Source organism: Bactrocera oleae, chromosome 5, assembly GCF_042242935.1.
Source record: "Bactrocera oleae isolate idBacOlea1 chromosome 5, idBacOlea1, whole genome shotgun sequence".
NCBI classification, from domain to species: domain Eukaryota; kingdom Metazoa; phylum Arthropoda; class Insecta; order Diptera; family Tephritidae; genus Bactrocera; species Bactrocera oleae.
This window is the reverse complement of record NC_091539.1, coordinates 47143288-47157279: the sequence shown is the minus strand read 5'-3', so window position 1 is coordinate 47157279 and position 13992 is coordinate 47143288. Positions and strand designations below refer to the sequence as shown.

Sequence of the window (13992 nt, the reverse complement as noted above, 5' to 3'; positions counted from 1 at the left end):
AAAATGCATGAAATCTATAAAAGATAAAAATTTGTTGAAAATAACTGAATTTAGATTTTGCTTGCTCATATTCACAAGTAAACACATTTGCATGTTGCTGTTATTGCATTTGCTTGTCAACGTCATTGTTTTTCATTACTATAGCAGTCACAATTTTTGTTGCATGTGATTACAATTTGAATGCAAATAAATTGTGCCCAAAAACTTGTTGCTGCTCTCACACATGTTTGCATATGTATGCATGCATTAGTGTTGATGAAAAGTTGCTCATACGCAGCGGTGCTGCATGGTGCGCAAAGCCGAGAAATATATGCAATTTGTATGAGGTTTTATTTAAATAAATAAAGTCAATTGTGTTTATGGCACACATTTTTCATTTTCTTGCTCTTTTGAATAAATTATTCAAGTTGCGGCAGAGTTTTGTGAATTCACACACTCACAGTAAAATATTTTCATTCTCTGGCTACATATTCCTACATATATACGAGTATATTAATGGATATGGAAAACTTGCAAAATTAAGAATGTAAATTAAGAAAAAATATCACGTAAATAAATAAAAATGTGATAATTTTGAGAAAAGAAGTTTTATAAATTAGTCAACCAAGTAATGTGTAATTTTTTCTTATAATTTTTATTTAATTCAGTTTTTCATCCCTACACAATAAAGGCTAGATTTTGATCTGGATCAAATATTTAGAAGATCAGTAAAATTTCGCGATAGCTTGCTAAAATCACATACTATATCAAAGGTCACACAGAGGAGAGATATATTTCAAAAAAACTCGAAAAACCGGCGATATTATCATATTGGAATTATCTTAGAGTCAGTTAAAAAAATAAAATCGGAGAAAGTCTTGACAAAATTGTATACATATATATCGGCCGTTTCTACAAATAAGCAGCCTTTTTGATAGAACGAAACTTCAGAGCGTTATCTCAAAAACTGAGGGACAAGTTCTCGTCTGCACAAACAGACGGACATGGCTAAATCAACTGAGCTCGGCGCGCTGATCAAATATATGTGTATATATTTTATAAGGTTTGAGGCATTTCCTTCTGGGTATTAGAAACTTATTATCACAAAAAAATTATCTGAATTTAACTAAGATAACATACATATATACCGGAATATACGATATGAACCCAACCGGAAGTTAAAAATTCTTATTTTAGGTATAAGAGTGCTAGGGGAATTGATCTAATTTTTGACACTCTACCATTTCAATAACAAATTTCACAGATTGGCCAACATTTTTGGTAAAAAGTCACACCGATCTACCCATTCGATCACTGGGAGTTCTGTCTTCGTGGAAATTATGATTCGTCCTCGACAATTTTTAGACTTGAAATGGCATTTTTAATTTAATAAAAATATAATTAAAAATTAAGTTTTATGGGAGATCGAAGTGTTATTGAATACCGATTTCGCCCATTTTCATAAGAATAGTTTGATAAGGTTACTCATCCAAATTGGTTTAAATGGGTCGAGTAGTTCCTGAAAGATTGGATTTCACCTAAAAGTGGGCGGTGCCATACCCATTGTCTAATTTGGACGAGTGTTCCTAGAATGCCCTTTCGAATCATCTTTGTTGTAAAATGTCGTGTTATCGCAAGTTTTCAATTTTACCGTAATAGTGTAACTAAGCCTGGTCACCAGCCGAATTTACTCATTTTCTCACTGTATGTGGACGGCTAAAAAGAATTGTTCATAGCGAGTTTGGTTGATACACCTTTAGTAGGTCGTGACCCCGCCCACATTTAAAAAAACATCAAACCACGACTACCCGTACCAAAATACAGTACCGCATTTGTTGGAGGTAGATAGCTTAAGCATAAGTCAGATAGCCGAATAAGGTTTACTACATATAATTCATTAACCAAATTGGTTTAAAGCCTAGGTGGAAGGCTTTAAACCAATTTTTTTTTCACGAATATATTAATTTGTTACCGAGAATGTATGCCGTTCCCAAATACCATTTTTACACGTTTCACAATAACTTTTTAAGTATCCTGTTTACCGTCCTATGTCACGATCTAACTTAGTCCATCCTATCTTATTATTGAATTTCCATTTTCCACTGTCAAATATGTTCTAGATAAGTATCTGCTGATTTTTTCTTTACCAGAAATTTTAATTCAAATGTCAATTAAAAATATTAAACTTGTTTTCATTCAGGCAAAGCACCAAAATCTCAAACCCTTTAGAGAATTCCATATGCATTGTAGATAAATGCATACATTTTGAGCCTTAAATAATTGCGAAATGCACCTACAATCAATTTGTTTTTTACATTTTGTATAGCACTGTAATTAATTTTACTTTTAACATCCGTAAAGTTGTAGTATACAAATGCAGAGTAAAAGCTCCTTATAAAAAGCAACACACTTTCTTCGGCGTAATCAATGAGCCACAAACATACATAGCACACTTGTATGTCGGCATGTGTCCGCAGCCAACTTACAAGCGCTGACATGACAGCAAATATTTTTCTTACACTCACATACATAAGTACATACTTACATATGTAGGTATGTACTGTGTTATTCCATAATTGATTTCATTAATTACACGCTGTAGCGGTCGCATGTTATACCATATTTGTATACGTGTATGAGTGTTTGAAAGGCTGCGTCGCTCAAAGCCGCCGCGGTTGGTTGAACTGATAGCGATTGATGACTTTGTGGTGTGCAATTACAACGCAGTCGTGCTGAAGTGTGAGTGTTATGCGTGTGTGCTTATTCCCGCGCACAATTATATTAATATAGAAGCGTAGCAATGTAGCCGGTAATATAATATGTAAGTAAAGGGGCGTAGCAAGCTATTTTATAAAGGAGGAGAGATTGAGCTCCCCTTGAAGGAAGTTTTCTAACACGTTTGCTTATGAGCTGAATTGTGGGTTAGGAAAAACACATTTACTTCTGTAAAGAACTCTTGAAAACACAATCTTACTTCAAAAATCGTATGAAAGACCCCTCCTATAAATGTTGCTGTGTCTATACAATGACGTACGCCTACATTATATGAATATCTCTTTATAATTAAGTGCAGCTGCGTTGTCACACGTTTGCCAACGCCTATTTACATATGTTTTCGCGCCACTAATAAGTTGTGTCATTTTTCCTATTGCGTAAGAGCGAGTATGTGCGCATTTTAGCCTTTCTTCTTTGCAGTTGATGCAACTAGTAAATAAATGAATGATTTTCGAAAGAGAAGTGCAGGAGAGAAAATTGTATATGGTACTTTAAAAATTAGTACCAAAGGACTCATTGATTTCTTTAGATTATTTTTTTTTTTTTAATAAAGATGAACTGCGTCTACCGAAAACCAAGTCTCATAAAAGCCAAATATATGTAACCCAAAATAAAAAAAATACCTTAAAATCTTATTAAACAAATAAGAGCGCGCCGTTAACACTAACTAACACAATATTAATGAATTCGCAACACAAATGCCACACGTACTATATAATCGCCATGTGTGTGTCCCACTTGATTACAACCTACCACATCGCATACAAGTGTTAGTTAATGTATACTCTCTTCAACACTAACTAAGTCAATGGTCACTGCTCACTTGAGTTTTCATTGTTACTCATACGCACCGAACCACACCGTAGGAAAGCATGTCAATCATTCATACACCATTACACAGCATGTCAAAAGCACAAGCTAGCATTGAATATTGCACTGTGGCATGTTGCATGTCGCTTATCGATAACTACACGGTTTTGTATAGGTATTACATTGACGTGCTAATGTGCACACGTATGTTTGTAGGCACGCACAGGTATGGAAATGAGAGATAGTAATACAAAGTCATACCAAAAGTCGATGATGAGACTAAGAATTAATACAAATTATCAAATTTATTGTAAATGTTAATTACAATCTTTCAATTTTTTGTTTTCGGAATACTATGTATATGAAATAACAATGATTAGAAATTTTTGACTCAACTCTTCAGCTTTTATGCATTTTTTATTCGTGTATACATATTTGGTAATTTTTTATTGAAGTACAATGCAACTCTAACTATGTATATATTGGCTTTATAAACAAACCTTAAAATTTATTTTTTAATTATTAAGTTTACTATAAGAAAAATCGTATTTCTTTTGGTTGACTAGAAGACAAACTGAGAAATAAAAAATTAAATTTTGACGAAATAAAGAGTTCTTGTACCATTTTACCATTTATAGTTGTCCAAAATCTATGTGAGCGGAGCATCAGCCATTTTTTGTTTTGTGTGCATAATTCTTATATTCTCAATAGATCTACAAAACCTTACTCTATTCACATCCCAATTATGTACCTATACCATCGCGAGTATAGTTGCCGTTCAACAACAGTGTATCGAAATTTACATTACACGTAAATATCGACTCCTTACCGCAGGCAACTGAGTCGGCAGCCGCCATTTAGTGGAAATTACCTAAAAATAATATCTCTATTATAGTAGGTAGAAATTGTTAAATCAGGAAACTGGTTTTGAGCAGTCGTCTATACTATCATATAATGTAATTTTTGGAGTTTTTATGCATTAAATGAATTTAAAGAAAACATTTATATTTAACTTTTTCTTTATTAACGAACTGAATAATTTACCAAAACGTATCTTCAAAAAACTCATTTTAAACCATGGTTGAAATAATCAAGATTTTGATTTTTGGTTTCTACCTTTTACAAACAATTTTTTTCTTTCAGAAAATATGGGGTAAACTAACGTTTTTATGTCCCAAACACACCGTAATTTTTTGGTTTAAAATATTTATTTTTTCACTTTGATTGGACTTATTATCGGAAAAGAACCCCAATTTTTAATCGAAAATTCTTACGTCATTACTGTGGTTAGTTTTCTCCGATAATCCAAACAAACTGTAGATATTTTAATTATCAACAACTTCGGCATTTTTCGTTTTTCCCAATGACTTGTAATTATTTTATTCTTCAAAAGCCAATTACACCCCCTCTTTTTCACTCATATCGCTCGTAAATTGTTTTACCTTTTCTTTTTCATACATTCTCTTACTTTTCCTATGAATGAAACTTATACTACTTTTTACCCTGAACAAGATATATTAGGCTTGCCACGAATTTTGTAACACCCAGAAGGAAACGTCGGAGATCTTTTAAAATATATCCATAAATTATCAGCATAATGATCTAAGTTGATTTAGCCATGTCCGTCTGTCTATCTGTGTGTCCATCAGTTTTTAAGCTATCGATCATACAAATTAAACGATCGGTACCAAGTGCTTGTATGGAAAACTCTTTAATTTAACGAGATATCTTCACGAAATTTAGCATGAGATATTTTCCAAAGTAACAATGTAATCTTTAAAGAATTGGTTCAGATCAAATCACTATATCATATAGCTGCCATACAAAGTGAACGATCGGTATCAAGTTCTTTTAAATAACCTTTATATTTGTAAAGGGTATTATAGCTTCGGTGCAACCACTTAAGCTAAAAAAATATACACTGTGTTGGAGATCTAAGAATGTAAGTTTATACCAAATTTCATGAAAGGATAAATTTTTACACAAGATAAAAATAATAAACCCAAAAACGTTTGCTTTTGTATGAGCTCATTAATGAGAATAAATTATAAAATGTATATAAATAGCAGTGATTAACAGCAGTTGGCAAGAAACGGTCCACCAATATAAAAATTCACCTTCTCAAACTACTGTTTTTACAATATTTCTTTCCCATATCCTCATTCTGGACTGTTTAGTAATGAGTTCTGGGTGTGAAATGGGCTTACTTTTTTGGTCTGTAAGCCATCTTTTTCGACACTTTTTTGAGCAATTGTAAAACAACACGAATTTTTATCAATTATCAAAAAAAAAAATTAAGTAGTCATGTGAGATATTTTTGAATAACAAATTAACAGTTTCCTGGGCGACTGACTCTATAAATATTCCCAGCACTTTGGAGCTTAAATTTTGTCATATACAGCATTTTTACGCACTCATACAGATAACATATGATGGGTTTTTCTTCTCGACATTTATTCATTTATATATGGTATATTTATTAAATTTGCTTACCAACGTGTTTTAATTATGCTTAATTGCATGAGTTTTAATATCCCACTTCGAATAGTATTCATACAATATTGATTGCCGCAATTACTTATATTCAAAACGATTTCACTTTAAGGACGCTATTGGCTCATTAACGCGCATATTTAAAGCCCCTTTGAGACCTTTGCAATTTTAATGTGATTTAAATTATTTCCCGTACAATCTCCCATCAAAATGGTATGCCGTAATGAAAGGCGCGTGCAATGAAAGGTGAAAAGAGAAATATCTGCGGTAGCATAAAATGATAGAAATAAAATAAAATATGTATATTTATGTATGTCAAAATTAATTTTCCATTTTCACCAGCAGCTGGTGCACCTGTATCATCGCTTAAGCCATGCGCACAGGCGACATGCTGCGCTTTATCCAAAAGGCCACTTAAATGTCCTGTGCATTTTTGAGTGCCAAAAGAGTGCAACACAAGTAAAGGAGGTGGAGTGAAGGGCAAAGAAATGACCCAACATAAGGAATGTTCAAGCAAAGTAATGTTGCAAAAAGCAGCTATGCTGCATAAAAATGCATCTACTGTGTAACAATATATTATATATGTATGTATGTATATTCATTAAATATCTATTTCTACAGATGACCCACCGAACTGCACTTCTACGTGCTGCACGTAATCGATATCCTCTCCGTTCATTTTCCACCACTTACTGCGTCCGGCATGCTTTACTTTACTTAAAATTTTTTTTCATACCCGCAAACTTCAAGCTAGCGCCTGCATCCCGCGCCGCCCAACATGCTCGCCTATCAGTTGCCTGTGGCGCAATTATCCAGCACGGAAATTGCATTCCCTTAACTCAGAAGCTGCCTTGAGGTATGCAGATATTTAATATTGGTCATGTGGCACGTGCGACTTGCGCTGTCAACGTGGCAGCGTCGTTTGCTTTTAACTGTCCACTTTGCGTTACAGAGCTCTTGCCTGCCGTTGCTGCTGTTAGTACTTGCAGTTCATGTTCTGGTATTGTTGTTGTTGCTATTACTGCAATGTGAATTTAAACGTGATTTTGCAGCGAACAAGCAGTAAGGGAGTGAGCGAGTGAGCCTGTGAGCGACCAAGCAAATAACCAAGCCGAGTTGAGCCTAGCCGATTGTCGTCTTGGCCGTGGGCAGGTTTTGCCTTTAATTGCCACAATGAAATTTCAAGAATTTCATATAAATGTATACACACACACATGCACTCTTTATTGTTTCCGTTGCATGCAACTCAGTTTCCACGACGATGAGAATGTGCAATTAAGATGCCATAACGGGGCTTTGTTTTCGCTTGCATATCCTTGCATTCACTTAGCTATCAGCCCACGCATGCCAGCCGCTCGCTACTCCCCCCTCAGCGTCTCGTCTTTTCGTCTCATTTACTGTCCCATTTGGCATCGGCAATGCCGCTATTCACATTCGTAATCACAATCGCATTTCTACTTCTATTCTTTTCCTGTTTGTCTGCTTTATTTGTTCTATGCAATCACAATCGCCACAATGAAATCTCGCAATTACGCCGGAAAACTGACTGTGAATATCTTTGCATTTGCTTATATAATTACTTATACGCGCATGTATATATGTGTGTGTGTGTTCCATTATTAGTATCTGCATGTTTGTATTTGCATTTGTGTGCGTACAGCTTAATTTGCTGGATATTATGTGGCACCACAATAGCATTTTCGTCTGCGTCTGCGTCCACGCCTCTCACTCAACTAGCCGCGTTGCCGCCTACTCGCTGTGCCAGTCCAACTTTATCGTTCGCTTTTCGATTGTTTCTGCTAATGATGATTATTACGGCGCAATAGTCGCATTACACAGTCTGTCTCGCAGATTATTATGCTTTCGTCGGCGATAATCTGCACATGTTGGTCTTTGTTCTCGTTAATGTGAATTCCATTGGTTTCGTTTTCGATCTTGATTAAAATATTTGCATAAGATGTAATTGGATTCCAATAAATAAATAGTTGAAAGAAGTACGTTAAAGCGTGGATTTTAATTAGGCAGAGATGAAAACAAAAATGGTGTAAAGTATGTTTTCGAATAGTGATCGACCTTTAACAGGAAAATCTAATCAAATAAAAGCTCTTTTTTTTCAATAAAAATAAATTGCTCTTCGTAAGCGCTTCTAACCTTGCATCGAACATCGTATTACTTTCAACATCAGACCATAAAATCACCCAAATTCAGTTCAATCTAAATCAAAACCCGAAAAGTCGAAATTTTCATCGTACTTTTAGTTAAATCCACAAAAAATTGTTAAACATTATTATCGAATATAATAATAACAAGTAAGAAAGGCCTAAATTCGCATGTTGCCGAACATTTTATACTCTCGCAACTTGCAAAGATCAGAGCCGGAGAAATTTCTTTCCGAATTTCAATAATACATCTGGCTGGTAGACAGGCCGGGCGAGATTATTTTCCATTTTCATCCATGGTATAAACAATTGTTATGTGAACAAACCTATTATACGCTGTAGCAACATGTTGCAGGAGTATAAAAATATATTTTATTTTTTTCAAAATATACGTTGTTGACATAAATTTAGTTAGCCAGTATACTCACATATTCGAGCTTTAAGTTGAAAGGAGAACTTTGCTGAGGGTCACTAGACCGCTTACAATTTATCTTGGATCTGAACGAACTTGCGATCGCTTAGTATCTAGTATCTTACTCGCGAAGAGAGTGGAGCTTTTACCCGTTCCTCTCATGTAGCTAGTAAGAAAGACAAAAGTGCCTGACTCAGCAAGCTTATTGGCCTTGAGGCTTCCCACAATTGTGCTAAGGTCAGGCGTGTAAATCGCTCTAATCATGAAGAAACTCCTTGTTAGAGATAAAAAGAAGAGACATCCATTTACTAGCCTCAAAAGTATAGTTCGTGAGTTCAAGCGAAAAAACTGCCAGAGCTAGGCTCGGCGATCTGGTAAAGCAACTTTCGAGATCGTACATCTTCCGGCTATTTCTTCTTATGCGTGGTCTTTTCCAGCGGCTTTCACCATACCAAAACTCCATTATGGGCTTGAATATGGCCAGAGAAATACTTTTGGTGAGATCACCAAATGGATATATTCGAGCGGGATTATATTGAAGGGGACAGAATAGATATTGATAAATAAATAAGTACTTTTCAAAAAATTCAAAATTCACTTTCTCCTTTAAATGCACCTCGAATTTATCACTTATATCGGTATCGAAAAAAACCATAACTAATTTATACATACTAGATATAGAAGAACAAGTACTCCGACTAAAAGCCTCTTTGCATCCAAACCAAAATGAAATCAAACGAACCTGGCAAAAACAAATCCACAATTACTAATAACTTGCAGTCACCTTACTTTGTAAAGCACATTTCATCTTTTCCCATGCCATAGGAATGTAGCATATATAACGGTAAAAAAAGCTTAATAAAAGACAGAAATAAGCTCAGAATAAACTGTTCTATTTTATTCGCATAAAAGTAGAAGTTTTCCCGTTGTTTATGCATATTTTTATGAATTTTTTTTTAATTTCTCGCTTTGTGAACTGCCACCTTCACACAAACTGACATGTTTATGTTTGTGAGCGCAGAAGAAGACAATACAGCCAACAACACAAAAAAACTGTCATAACAAAATTGCAAGGGTATCCAACATAGCCAAAAAGTACAATAAGTACCATAGCAAACATAGAGAAGTCATAAAAGTGCAAACCACGAAAACAGCTGGCACTGGTACAAACACCTACGAAGTTTGGTAAAAAGAAGAAGCAGAATTTACATTAAGAGTGAATATTAATGCGAACAACAGCGAATGCAATTTCGTCGGGAAATTTATGTTGCGACGGTATTGTGAAAGTGAGGCAGTAATGTCTGTGTGTAGGTGTGTTGAGAGAAAAAAAAATCGCAAAAGTTCAAGAGGAAGGATACCAATGAGAATGACAAAAGCAAAGAGGCAAAGTAAATGTAATTTAAGTAAACAAATGTACACACCAGAAAAGCGTTGGTAAAAGTTTTTTGTTTTTTTGTTTCGTTTTTTGTTTTTGGTTTGTTATATAAATATTTGTTATTTGCTATTCAGTTGCCAATATGAGATAATATATTACAAAACTGTTTAATTTAGATTTTTAATTTGCAAAATTGCCTTCCTTTTGAAACAAATTGTGTTTCGTGAAGGTATCTTGTCAAATAAAAAAGTTTTCCATACAAGGACTTGATTTGATTCGATCAGTTTGTATGACAAATATATCATATAGTAGTCCGATATCGGTCTTTCCGACAAATGAGTATTTTTTTCGGGAAAGAAGGATATATGCAAAATTTCAGACTGATATTTCTAGTTGGCGTATAAACAGACAGACAGACAGACGGACATAGCTAAATCAACTCATCTTGTTACGTTTCCTTCTGGAAAATACCCTAACAGGGTACTTGCATAAGAATTAGTCTCATAAACACTTAAATTCTGGCGAAGGAACATTTAAATACTGAATCTAGATTTCTTCTAGAATTTTAGCGGATTCGATAACAAATGTTTTTTTTTTTATCAGGCAAACTGAAATCTTGGTACTGCTTCAAAGGAGAGTTTATTTTTTTTTTTTAAAAAACTCGATTTTATCTATTTCTAAAGAGGAAAGATTTGATTGTTTGTTTGTTTGAATTGAATAAGTTTCGAAACAGCTTGACGGATTTGAAAATTTATTTCACCGTTGGTAAGCGACACTATCCCTTATGAACAAAGCCTATACTGTATTAAAAAAAAGTTAGGGATATTTACTAAATCGTCAATAATGAAAGCCAAGGTGTAAAAATATGACTTAAAAAATTCCTTTCATCACGTGCGCTGGGAATACAATTGATTATAGAACATAATAATATGCTACGATTTTGCAAAACACATAATTAACTACAAAAAAGTCCAACTGTTATAGTTACGTCACAATAATTATACTATATTTAAAATAAAAAAAAAAATTAATAATAATAAATTAAAATGCCGCCTCCGTAAAACCTTCTTATTTATACCGCGGTGTTGATCCTTATCAAAATTAATTATTTCATATTCAAGTCTTATCAACTTTACCTATAAGACTTTTTTAATTATTCGATTAGGACATTGCATTCGAAAGATATCAAGGATTTATGGAATGTAGGCAAAGTGGGTCACGGGAGGAAATTAAATCTCATGAAATGAAGTGCAGCGCGGCTAATTCGCCCAGTTGGCTCCCTACGAAGCGATCGTGCGCGGAATTGAATATGAATATTATTAGAAGTTCAATGTTCACATCTCATCGTCTATATGAGATCCTCCTCCCCCAAGTGTGATGGCAAATGGAGGGATCTGCTAGTTATTTAACATACATAGTTGTTATCAAAGGCGATATACATAATATAGCTATTTTTTACCTTTTCGATGTTATTTTTAAATAAGTTTTTTCACAGCGAGCATTATCTCGAGATCTCAGTACAAGAAATTCGCATAACTTTGTTTTATAGACAAGAATTTGTTAGCCTAGTTGGTAATGATGTTGAAAATTACAGTAGTAATTTTTTAAAAACCGGCAACATTATCAAATGTATATCTTTTTTGGAATCATAATATAATAAATATTTTTTTTGTTTTTTTTTTCATAACTGTATTTTGTCAAAACAAAATATTTCCATTTTTCAAGAGAATCACTTCAAGTCATCAGATTTTCTTTGCTTGAGTGATTTGGAAATAAAAGATGAATTATTTCAGGTGACGAAAGAAGTCAAAACCACTTAAACTTTTAAGAGTAAGCAGGTTACACATATGATCAGGAGAATATATTTATAAATTTTTACATACATAACAAAGTGAAAGGCAAAGTTGAAATTGCAACCGCCCAGATTTGAGATAGCTAAGGCTGTACAACGCCTTTCACGGAAGGTGCTGACTCATTGAAATTTAGTTTGTGAAAACTCAAAATCTTTTTGGTATATTTCAGAAGATATGTGTTTGTAAATATCAACGCATTTCTGCGTGTGTGCGTCAAATCAATAATTCCATTTGGCACTCGAAACTCAAGAAAGTTCCGACACAGCTGCAAGCACACACTTTTTTCACAATTTTTTTGCAACCTTTTGCTTTCAAACTCTTGATTTTACTTTAGCCTTCTTTTTGTATTAGCCTATGTGTCATTGTGTACAGAAATACGTGTGTATGTGTGTTTATGCCGGCGCTGCTTACAAAAGTGTGCGCCCAAAACCGCAAAATTGTGGCAAAGCTGTGGTTTTTCACTCGCGCTCATACACGCAAGCCACGCATACACATACACACTTACAAGCACACTGAATTTTGCTGTCTACTTTTACTTGCAAATAATTTTTTCCATACGGCTTTTTGTGCTCATGCTTTTTGGCACTGCCAATGCTTTACACGCGTGGCTCACACGCACACTCACACCCATATAAATGGAAATCGTACACTAATACATGCACATATTTTGAAGATTACTTTACTCACTTGCGAAGCACACCCATAAATAATACATATATGTATATACATGTATATGTATATATATATATATATTTATGTATGTATGTATCTGTAAAATTTAATATCCTTTCTACTTGCGCATAATATGCATTTTTATAGTATCTCGAGTTACATTAGTACTTTGCATTTTTCTTTAGAATTGACATGACGAAATTCCCTTTTCAATTTTCATTCTTCATACTCCACTCTTCATGCACCGCTGGCCAGACTACACTGGCGTCTATTGTGCATTTGCGGCTTTACGCATTTCAATTTTGGCTTAAATCCAAATGAGCCAAGTTGAATTTTTGGGCATCAAACTGAAATTAATATCATTGCTTTATTGCGGTTGCCACACATTTGCAATTTGTCTGCACTCACACACATCCATACATATATGCACTTATATATGCAAGCTTTCATACACGTTGGAATCTGCAACGTCCAGTTGCAATTATTCGTGTTCGTGAACTTCCTGCAAGAATTTTCAACACTCGAATTCGTCCTGCAAGTGGTGAGTTTAATTACACATGAAACTCAATTGTAGGCAATCAGAAGCAGAGCAACTTAAGCAACAAAATTTACATATTTCTACATATTTCGGTGAATAATTTTGACTTTACAAGGAGTAAGCTATCATTCAAAATTGAGGTTAGTCAAGGGGTACATTACTGTATCACTTGTTTAAAAATTACAAGCATATATACATACTTGTATATACGTGTTTTAAGAATACATAGTAAAATATTTTAGGAAAAACATTAATCATTAATTTACCAAAAATTTTGGTCGATTTTGGCTTGTAAAAATTCGATTTTTGATTACATTTAAAAACTGGCAGATTATATAGAAACCAATTCGAAAAATGTAGTTTCGAGAAAAACGCGCTAAAAAATAAACTGATAGCGCTGATTAACCTCAACGTGTACAGTTACGAAGGCTTCAACTCAAAAATTATGCCAGAAATTGATTTAAAATTTTGTATGTTATTTTTAAAGGTGTGACCTATCGAAATATTAAGAGATTTCAATAAGGTGGCAACCCTGTTTCAAATATTTCCATTATTTATATTTTAAATACCAATCATTTGAAATCGCTTCTTTATTATTTTTTTCTTTTACAATAATGTGGAAACTCCACATTAAAACCTTTGACTCCGAATCAGAATAGTTAGAAGTTTTTGAAATGTATTCGGAAATATTTCGAACGTTTCTTCTGAAGGTAATTCAACTTCTTTTTAAGTAGTGAACCATATTTCCTTCTTCCATCCGCTTTCGTCACTTCGTTTGGCTAACTTATTTTACTATAGCCTCTTATATAAAATTCTCATATTCGGTATGCCAACGTTTACCGCATCAATATTTGAAAACTGCAGACACTCGCCGATGAAAAGTGATTAGAGGTGCCCACGGTCTCTACAAAGGATTTGAGCTCGAT

The 13992-nt window shown here is 34.0% G+C and overlaps 1 protein-coding gene and 1 long non-coding RNA gene across 4 annotated transcripts in view; one reads left to right on the top strand and one right to left on the bottom strand.

Moving 5' to 3' along the window:
- Positions 1–13992, top strand: part of LOC118681431 (uncharacterized) — a 175657-nt gene that overhangs the window by 1247 nt on the left and 160418 nt on the right. The window lies entirely within an intron of this gene.
- LOC106616003 (frequenin-1) overlaps positions 1–13992 on the bottom strand; it is a 74567-nt gene that overhangs the window by 27033 nt on the left and 33542 nt on the right. The gene's annotated exons all lie outside the window — the stretch shown is intronic.